Genomic DNA, 11394 nt, shown 5'->3' with positions numbered 1-11394 from the left:
ACCTGCTCTACAAGATGTACTAAAGGGAGAACTACAGGCAAATATAAAAAGACAAGAGAAAGGGGTTTGGAGAAAAGTGAATAAATGACCACTATCAGCAAGGGTAAAAAGAAAGAAAAAAGACATGACATATAAAATTCAAAAGCCAAAATGGTAGAAGAAAGTACTGCCATTACAACAATAATATTAAATATTAATGGTTAAACTCTTCAATCAAAAGACATAGGCTGGCAAAATGTATTAAGAAACAGGACCAAACCATGTGCCGTCTACAGGAGACTCACTTTAGACCCAAGGACAAAAAAAGTTGAAAATGAAAGGTTGGAAAAAGCTATTTCATACAAATAACAACCAGAATAGAATGAGGTTAGCTATACAAATGGAAAAATTGACTTCAAATGTAAGACAATGAAAAGAGGTAAAGAAGGAGACTAGTTATAATAAAATGGACAATTCATTTAGAAGACACAACAATTGTAAATATTTATGCAGTGAACCCAAGTGTCCCAAAATACATGAGGCACACAATGACAACACTGAAGTGAGGCCTCTACAATTTCTACAATAATAGTTGGAGACTTCAGTATCCCACTTTCATCAGTGGATAGAAATTTAGGCAGAGGATCAATATAGAAACAGAAACTTTGAATATTATGATAAATGGCCTAGACATAACAAATGTTTACAGAACATTATACCCCTCAACATCAGGATACACATTTTTCTCAAGTGCTCATGAATCATTCTCCAAGATAGAGTAAATTCTCAAGTGCTCATGAATCATTCTCCAAGATAGAACAAATTCTCTCCAGGATAGAGAATTCTGAAAGCAGCAAGAGAAAAGTTATCCACAATGTACAAGTGAAGCTCAATAAGACTATATGTGGATTTCTCAGCAGAAACCATGGAGGTGTGAAGGCAGTGGTCACAGAGTAAGTCTCAATATTTTTTTTTCAGTTTTGCTACATTTTAACAGCTGTTTTATGAGGGATTATTTTTTAAGTCTCAGCTACAACAAATAAAAGGTACTGAATACTCCACAGGGTAAAGGGTGCTGCCAAGCACCTTAGAAAATTAACATGACATGGAAAAAATATGGTTCTTGCCCCTTGAGGAGTTTACAGTCTAGGAATATGACAACTGATAGTGTAAATGTAAAGCAAACAACAGTGATTTATTAAAGCAAGTTATTCATTCTCTAGTGTTATTGTGGTTTGAACCATTTTAGAATTTGGAATTAATCAACCAACATAAGTGACAAGACTAGATTTAGTTGATAATTCTCTCAGGCTTTTGTAGTTTTTATTAACATCTATCTGATAAACAGAATTGACCTAACAGACAACTGAAAGTAAAGACTAGATCTCTTGATATGCACAGGTAAAACAACTTACCATAGTTACTTAATTTTAAAAGCAAACATACTCAATTGTATGACTAGGGTTACACTAGTTTAAAAACAGACCAAGTATTGACACTGCATTCTCCTCATGCTAGCATTGTTCATTTAAAGCAGTGAATATTAAAATGTGTGTTCTACATTTAACCCATAGAAAGCCCACCACAAATAAAAGTCCTGTGTATCAAATATCCACCTCATGTGTACTATGAAAGTCTTCATTATGCCTCATTACACAGTCAAAATAAAGTAAATTGTTATGAGCTAATGACCTGCATATGTTCATATAGTTGAATGTCAATGTATCTATATAATAAATAATGGCAAGCCTATCTACTTATATAAGAAAATAAATTAGAGTTTCTTTCCAGATCTGCATAGTTTTCACTGTAAGAAGAGGTGTGCAGATTTTAATGTTTCGCAATCAGTTGTTAGAAAAAGTGCAGTAATTCCTGCAATATCTTGCTGTATCTGACTCATTGTTTTTAGAGTACATGATTTAGTGAACATTATAAAACTACTTGTCAGCTACTTTACAGTAACTGAATAATCATAAAAGTTTGTAATTATTCTGAGATGCTTCAAGCATTAACCTTAGAATCATTATTGAAAGAACAATGTGATGTAGAATAGCCAATAAACATAACTAAATACATGCTAATTTTTCAAAAAACAATCTGGTCATCTGGAAAATTCATGGCTACAATTTGGGCACACTCTCACATGGGATGCTGATCTGGCCAAGGCACATGGTTTCTAGGCAAAAACACTCAGATCAAGATGACTTTAAGCCACCTCTAAAAGGCAGCTTATAAACTTACAGATTGTCCATCTAAGGCAGCATAACTCATCCAATTAATTCTTCTTAAAGCAGTTTTATATTATCTTACCCACATCAATCCAAAATTTGAAGTTAACTCAAAACCAAAAAATCCTACAGGAACTGAAGCAAGCAGATGTGTAAACTAGCACATTCTTATTGCTGTATTGAGTTTGAAGATGAACATGCCCTACCCACAGCAACGTTGTTCTAAGAGGCAAGGTAGGAATAGTGGTAAATTAGAAACAGACTATTAATTGCACAATTAATAGAAAAGTAAAAGCATGTCTCCAAATCTATATTAAGCCAATATCCAAAGGAGTCTTATATGTCAGTAATGTGCTGGACTTGAAATTCTGTGGTACAGCTTCTGCGTCAGACTTACTTTGGCCTACTGACATGGGCACAGATCATTTCCTGGTTGTTGAACAGTGAATATGCTACACAGAGCTATGATGGTTTCTACTGAGTGGTAAAATTCACAGAAGTTCCAAGACATTCATTTCAGAATCATTCCTTGTGTAAGGTTTGATTTAGACAACGATAAAATGGTTTCTTGCTCAATGACTGCAATTTCTTTCTTTTAAAGTCAGTGGGTTTCTTGTATAGTTCTATTACAATTGGCACAGGTTTAATTTCATCCATCTGCATGAAAGCAAAATACTTCGTGCTGGTAAATCTTTTCTTAGGCTTGTAGTGTTTGAATTCAAAGATGACAACTGCATCTTTGGTTAGTTTTTCAACATGCTTCTGGAGCCCAATGTCCACATTAAAATGAATATATACTTTTTTTCTTGAAGCTACAAGAATACCTTTTACAGGAGTTAAATCTATGCCATTCAGATCCTTTATGCTAACTGTAATGTAGGGATCAATGCACTGCCCAGCATCTTTCAGGTCAATCTTTTCAATTTTGATAGTGAGTAATGCCATATCTGGTTCTGAGGGCAACCTTGGTAATAAGGTATCAGGAACTCTAGTAGGAAAGGGATCAGGAGACCCAGCTCCAGCACCACCCCCTTTTTCAAATTCCAAATTATCTTCTTCACCAGGTGCTAAAATTCTTCTTTGTGGGATAAGCTGAACATCAAATGGGAATTCTTAATTATATGTAAGAATATTTTTTAGGATTCATTCTAGCTTCTTCAAATCCTCCAGTTTAAATTCTTCTTGGGACTGTGTGAACTGTAAAGCTGCACTTCATAATTCCAAGGAGATTGCGATTTTGCTTATTTTTTTTTATCTGTGAATTAGGAATTATTATGTTGAGCTTTGGCCTCTTCTTGTAGACGTCTTCACAGTCTATCACCTCCACCAGCTGACCCCAAGAGTTGAAGTCAGCACCTCTCTTAAAACTGGTACCCCAGGGATGCAACGGAGTCCTGGTCACTTCCCACTTGGCTGGTCCCCATCCCATACCTCTTGCCTCTTCTGCAGCAAGGGTAGGCTCTGGGGCATGATCATCCCCAGTTCTTGCCCCTACATTAACAGGGCCAAGAGGATCCATTATGGTCACCATTGCCACCCATCAAGGAGTTGCCCTTCAAATAAATTTTAAAAGATCGAAATTATACAAAACATTTTATTAGATAAAAGTATAATGGAACTGGAAATCAATAACAGGTGGAATACCAGACAATTCACAAATATATGGAGGCTAAACAACACACTCTTTAACAACCAGTTAGTCAGGGAAGAAATTACAAGAGAAATCAATAAATATCTTGAGGCAAATGAAATTGAAAATACAGTGTATTAAAACATATGGGTTGAGGTAAAGGCAGTGCTGAGAGCTGAATTTATTCCCCTAAATGCCTATATTAAAGAAGAAAAGGGAAAAAATCAAAGTATTATCTATTCATCTGGATGAACTAGATAAAGTACAGCAAACTAACCTGAAAACAAACAGAAGGTATGATATAACAAAGATTACAGCAGAAATAACTCAAATTGAGAACATGAGAACAATAGATGAAATCAATAACATCAGAAGTTGATTCTCAGAGAAAATCAATAAAATCAATGAAACCTTAGCTAGGCTGACAAACAAAAAAGAGAAGCTACAAATAAATAAAATCAGAAATGAGAGAGGAAACATAACTACTGATCATGCAAAAATAAAATAGATAATGAGAGGATACTATGAGCAACTATATGCTAACAAATCGGATATCAGAGATGAAATGAAAAATTTCTTAGAAAAGTATGAACAGCCAACATTGATTTGAGAAGAAATAGACTACCTCAACAGACAAATTATAAGTAAAAGCATTGATTCAGCCATCAAAAAGTTCCCAAAAAAAGAAAGTTCAGGACCAGATGGCTTCATATGTGAATTCTACCAAACATTCAAGAAAGAATTATTACCAGCACTGTTCAAATTCTTCAAAGAAAAATGAAGAGGGAAATATTTGTAATTCATTTTACGAAACCAATATCACACTAATATCAAAGCCAGAGATAGATACTACAAGAAAAGAAAATTACAGAGCAATCTCTTTAATAGACATATTCAAATATCCTCAACAAAATAATCAAAAATTGAATCAAGCAACACATTAAAAGAATTACAACAGGATGCAAGAACATACATAGGATTTATTTTATGTGTACAAGGCTGGTTCAACACAAGAAAATCAATTAATGTAATACACTGCATCAGTAAAACAAAGCAGAAAAAACATGATCATCTCGATTGATGCAGAAAAGGCAATTGACAAAATTCAATATCCTTTCTTGATGAAAACACTTCACAGAATAGGAATAGGAGGCAATTTCTTCAACATGATAAATGGAATATATGAAAAAACCCCAACTCACATCATACTCAACGGGAAAAAACTGAAAACTTTCCTTCTAAGTTCAAGAACAAGATAAAGATGCCCACTATCACCATCGTTATACAACATTGTCCTGGAAGTTCTAGCTAGAAGAGGTTAGGGAAGAAAATGGAATAAAATGCATCCAAATTGGAGAGGAGGAAGAAAAGCTTTCATTGTTTGCAGGTAGCATGATACTATATATAGAAAATCCCAAAAATATATACAGCAAAGCTACTAAAACTAATAAATGAGTACAGCAAAGTGGCAAGGTACAAGATCAACACCCCAAAGTCAGTAGTATTTATATACACTAGTAATGAACAATCTGAGGAAGAAATCAAGAAAAAGATTCTATTTTCAATAGCCACCAAAATAATAAAATGTTTTGGAATAAATTTAGCCAATGCCACAAAATTCTACAAGGTATTGTTAAAGAAACCAAAGTAAACCCAAATAAATGGAAGGACATACAATGTTCATGGATTGAAAGATAGCTAAGATGTCAATTATACCTAAATTGATTTAGAGATGCAATGTAATACAAATTAAACTCCCAGTAACTTAATTGCAGAAATAAAAATATGAATAATCAAATTTATTTGGAAAGGAAGGGTGTCTTGAATATCTAAAAACGTTTTGAAAAATAGGAATGAATGGGAGGTCTCACACTACCTGACTTTAAAGTATATTACAATGCTACATGGTCAAAATAGCATGGTACTGGTATGAAAAGACATATACTAACAAATGGAATTTTATTGAGCAGTCAGAAATAAACCTTCTCATTTACAGACAATTGATGTTTGATAAGGTGGCCAAGTCAACTGAACTGGGACAAAGTAGCCTCTTCAATAACTGGAGCTTGGGTAACTGGATATCCATATCCAAAATAATGAAAGAGACCCTATCTCACATCTTTCACAACAATGAGATGTCACCTTACAGCTATTAGAGTAACCACTTATCAAAATAAGAGAAAACCACAAATGCTGGAGAGGATATAGGGAATGAGACACACTTATTCACTTTTTGGGGGAGTGTAGAATGTTGCACCCACTCTGGAAAGCAGTTTGGTGGTTCCTCAGGAAGCTAAGTATAGAATTGCCAAATGATACAGCAATGTAATTACTAGGTATACATTTGGAGGAACTGAAGGCAGGAATACAAATGAATATTCATACACCAATGTTTGTAGCAGAATTACTCATGATTGCTGAGTGATGGAAACAGACCAAATGTCCATCAATGAATGAGTGGATAAACAAACTGTGGTATGTACATATGATGGAATATTATGCAGCTGTAAGACAGAATAAAGTCTTGTCACGTGCAGCAACGTGGGTGAACCTTGAGGACATTATGTTGAGTAAAATTAGCCAGAAACAAAAGGGCAAATACTGTACAGTCCCACTAATATGAACTAATATTAATGAACAAACCTTGAGAGTTAAAGTTGACAACACAGATTATCAGGAGATAGAAAGAGGGTAAAGATTAGGAATTTGATGTTGAAGGAGTATCATATGTTCAACATGATTGATTGTAAACATCCAGAAATGGATAGCACTATAATATCTGACAGTAATGCAGTATTGTAAGTATACTGAACAAGCTGTGAATATGGTTGAAAGATTAAGGGTAGAAACATGTGTGACACCATGTATTATTTAGGGTTCTCTAGAGAAACAGAATCAACAGGGAACACTTGCAAATACAAAATTTATGAAAGTGTCTCACGTGACCGTAGGAATGCAGAGTCCAAAATCCACAGGGCAGGCTGCGAAGCCGATTACTCCGATGGATGGCCTGGATGAACTCCACAGGAGAGGCTCACCAGCCAAAGCAGGAATGCAACCTGTCTCCTCTGAGTCCTCCTTAAAAGGCTTCCCATGATTGGATTTAGCATCACTAATTGCAGAAGACACTCCCCTTTGGCTGATTACAAATGGAATCAGCTGTGGATGTAGCTGACATGATCATGACCTAATCCTATGAAATGTCCTCATTGCAACAGACAGGCCAGCGCTTGCCCAATCAGATGAACAGGTACCACAACTTGGCTAAGTTGACACCTGTCCCTAACCATGACACACCAGAAGGAAAAATAGAAGATAAAGACTGGGACTGTGTAACCTAGTGAATCCTGGTGTTCTAGTTTGCTAGCTGTCTGAATGCAATATACTAGGAATGGAATGACTTTTAAAAGGGAGGATTTAATAAGTTGCTAGTTTATAGTGCTAAGGCTGAGAAAATGTTCCAATTAAAACAAATCTATAGAAATGTCCAATTTAAGGCATCCAGGGAATGATACCTTGGTTCAAGAAGGCTGGTGAAGTTCAATGTTTCTCTCTCAGCTGGAAGGGCGCATGGTGAACATGGAGGCATCTGCTGGCTTTCTCGTGGCTCTACCAAAGGGACTCTCTCCAAAATGCTTCCTCTTTTAACGGACTCCAGTAAGCAACTCCACCTTCAATGGGTGGAGACACACCTCCATGGAAATCATCTAATCAAAAGTTACCACCCACAATTGGGTGAGTCACATCTCCATGGGAACAATCAAAATGCTCCCACCCAAGCTGAAGGGATACAGACTGTGCAACAGGACTAGATGCAAAAACTCGAAAATGGACAGCACAATAATACCTAATTGTAAAGTAATCATGTTAAAACACTGAATGAAGCTGCATCTGAGCTATAGGTTTTTGTTTTGTTTTATTTTTTTATTTTTTTATTTTTTTACTATTATTATTACTTTTATTTTTTTCTCTATATTAACATTCTATATCTTTTTCTGTTGTGTTGCTAGTTCTTCTAAACCGATGCAAATGTACTAAGAAACGATGATCATGCATCTATGTGATGATGTTAAGAATTACTGATTGCATATGTAGAATGGTATGATTTCTAAATGTTGGGTTAATTTCTTTTTTTCCGTTAATTAATAAAAAAAATACTCCCACCCAGCAATACTGAATGAGGATTAAAGAACATGCTTTTCTGGGGTTCACCACAGAATCAAACTGGCACATTCCACACTTTGGCAAAGTTCATTAGATTTTAAGGTCTGAGAGTCATTTATCTTTGGGGCTTTAGAAAGCAGCGGTCCCACTCTTTCCAAATGCCTACCTCTCTCTGAACACAACCTTGGGGGATATTAGGGAAACCACCTTTTTCCTGGCTCCACCCTCTCTAAGGAGCATGGCTGCACCCAGGCTCTCTGCCATCTCCAGGGCACATGATCAACCCCTCCGTGTGGTGACAGCCTATGCTTCACCCTCTCCAAGGCCTGAAGTGGCATGACTCTTCCACTGCAATGAGGTGGAAGGCCTATCCTATGCCTTTAGGGTAAACTCACCCTCTTCATGGGCTTGGGTGGGTCTGCTCTCCTGGCCTGAGTCTTCTTGACTTCAGACCCCAGCCTCCATGGTTTTGCATCTGAAGTTATTTCTCTTCCAATGTGTCCCTTCTCTGAACCCCCTAGTCCAGACTGGCAATGGCTCCATTTATACAGGCCCCACAGCACTCTCTTTGGCTTTCTATGCAGTAGCCTTGAATCATGCCCATCAGACATAAGGAGTCTCCACAAATCTTTCCTTGATACCTCCATGTCTGATCCTGGCTTTCTCTGAAATGGTTGGCTGGTTCCACATTTGGCTAAATCTTAATGTGGGGCACTATTCTCTGGGGTTTCCCTTCTTGTAAGCCCAGAATTTTCCAGAACATCAATTTCTGGTTTCTTTGTACCCAAGAGTTCCATTCTCAGCTTATCCCTTTACTGTCTCATTTCACTATAAGCTGTGAGGAGAAATCAGGGTGCACTTTCCACATTTAATTTGGAGAGCTCTTATGCTAAATATCCAAGTTCATGGCTTTTAAAATCAGCCTTCAAGCCAAAGCCACTAGTCAACTTTGCCAGTTTATCTGCCATTTTAAAACAGGGATCACCTTTCTTCCAGTCTGTAATGACACACGTCTCATTTCTGTGTCAGAGGTATCTTTAGAGTCCACATTTCTACCAAGATTCTCTTGAAAGCATTCTAGGCCTTCTCTCTCAAGCTTCTTATAATTCCTCTAGATTTTTCCCCTTATCCATTTAAAAAGCCATTCCAACATGTTTGATATTTGCAAACCATGGCAGCACCCCACTCTCCAGCACCAAAATTTGTTCTACCAAAATCTGCTCTAGTTTCTAGCTGCTGGAATGCAACATAACAGAAACAGAATGGCTTTTAAAAAGGGGAATTTAATGAGTTGCTAGTTTATAGCTCTAAGGCTGAGAAAATGTCCCAATTAAAACAAGTCTATAGAAATGCCCAATCAAAGATATCCAAGGAAAGATACCTTGGTTCAAGAAAGATGAAATTCAGGGTCTCTCTCTCTCAAGTGGAAGGGCATATGGTGAACACAGTCAGAGTTCCTCTCTCATCTGGAAAGGCACATAGTGACACAGTCAGGTTTCCTCTCTCATCTGGAAGGGTACATGGTGAACACGGCATCATCTGCTAGCTTATTTTCCTGGCTTCCTGCTTCATGAAGCTCCCCAGGAGACATTTTCCTTCTTCACTTCCAAAGGTCACTGGCTGGTGGACTCTGCCTCTCATGGCTATGTTGTTCTACTCTGCCTTCTCTGAATCTCCCTTTCTCCAAAATATTTTCTCTTCTATAGGACTTCAGAAACTAATCAAGACCCACCCAAATGGGTGGAGACATACCTCCAGCTAATTCAATTTAACAACCACTCTTGATTAAATCACATCTCCAGAGAGATGATCTAATTACAGTTTCAAACATTCAATACTGAATAGGGATTAGAGGAAATGGCTGCCTTTTCAAAATGGGATTAGTATTAAAACATGCTCTTTTTAGGGTACATACATCATTTCAAACCAGCATACCTGGAATGCACAATGATGGTGGTTAATTGTACGAATATAAGAATGTTCTTACATGAGGGAGAACAAATTAATGTCAATATTTCAAGGTTTTGAAAATGAGTTGTTTTATCAAAAAATAAAATCAATGCAAACTATGATCTATAGTTAACAGCAACTTTTTAATATGTTCCCATTAAATATCAAAAATGCCATATACCAAAGATAAAAGTCATTAAGAGGAGGATACAAAGGAGTAGTATAGGAGTCTTTGTTTTTGTTCTCTCTTTTTTATTTTTATTTGTTTTAATTTTTATCCTTCATTTTTTTCTATTCTTTTACATTGAGGAAGAAATGAAAATGTCTTCATATGCAATGTTGTGGTGAACGTATAGCTATGTGATTATACTGTGAACCATTGTTTCTTTACTTAGGATGTAATGTGTGTGGTGTAAATAAAAGTGTTTAAAAATAGACAGAAAGATACATGTGCTAGAGAAAATTTGGATAGATGTATCTATTCACTGTTGGTAGGGAAGTAGAATGGTGTAGCCCTTCTGGAGGGCAGTATGCTGTTTCCACAGGAGGCTAAGTAGAGGGTTGCCATATAATCTTTCAACCCCATTATTAAGGATATACTTAGAAAAACTGAAAACAGTGACACAAATGGACATTGCACTGGTGTTTATGGTGGCAGTATTCATGATTTGCAATGGATGTAGGTGGCCTAAGTGTACATCAACTGATGAACAGAAGCGCAAACTGTGGTGTATACATACAATGAAATATTGAGCAGATGCAAAAGGAATGAAATTGTGAGGCATGCACCTTAGTGAATGAGCCTTGAGGACAGTATGTTGAGTGAAATAAGCTAGAAACAAAAAGATAAATATTATTACACCTCATTAATATGGGCTAACTATAATATGGAAACTCTGAGAGTTGATACTCCCTTTATCCAGTGTATGGAGAAATAAGTAGGAAAATAAAGATAGAAATAAATAAATAGGGGGATAAGCCATATGCAATGTTTTAGATGTTCTTTTTATTTTTATTCCTATTCTTATTTTTTTTTGAATAATTAAAATGCTCAAAAATTAGTTGTGTTGATTAATGCACAAGTATGAGATGATGCTGTGAAGCTTTGATTGTGTACCATGGATGATTAAATGGTATGTGAATGTATCTCAATAAAATTGTGTTTAAAAATCTAGTGTATTTGTTACTAAGAAATATACTGTGGGTAGCAAGTGGGGAACACAATATGGTGAATGTAATTAACAGCACTGAATTATGTGTGTGATTGTGGTTGAAAAGGGAGGTTTAGAATTGAGCATGCCACTATAAAGAAAGGTAGAGGATAAAACAAGAGACTGTATGCGCTGGTTTCAAAGGATTTGTGTGTTCTAGAAAAGCCAATGTTTTAATCCTAATAAATCTTGTGGGAATAACAGTTTCTTCTAATCCATATTTAGTACTATA

At 36.2% G+C, this 11394-nt stretch overlaps 1 pseudogene; it reads right to left on the bottom strand.

The window, feature by feature from the left end:
- Window positions 1-2729: 2729 nt before the first annotated feature.
- Window positions 2730-3738, bottom strand: LOC143671996 (axin interactor, dorsalization-associated protein pseudogene; annotated as a pseudogene).
- Window positions 3739-11394: the final 7656 nt, after the last annotated feature.

The sequence above is a fragment of the Tamandua tetradactyla genome, chromosome X, assembly GCF_023851605.1.
Source record: "Tamandua tetradactyla isolate mTamTet1 chromosome X, mTamTet1.pri, whole genome shotgun sequence".
NCBI classification, from domain to species: Eukaryota; Metazoa; Chordata; class Mammalia; order Pilosa; family Myrmecophagidae; genus Tamandua; species Tamandua tetradactyla.
The sequence above is the reverse complement of the archived record's forward strand: the minus strand, read 5'-3'. Positions and strand labels throughout refer to the sequence as shown.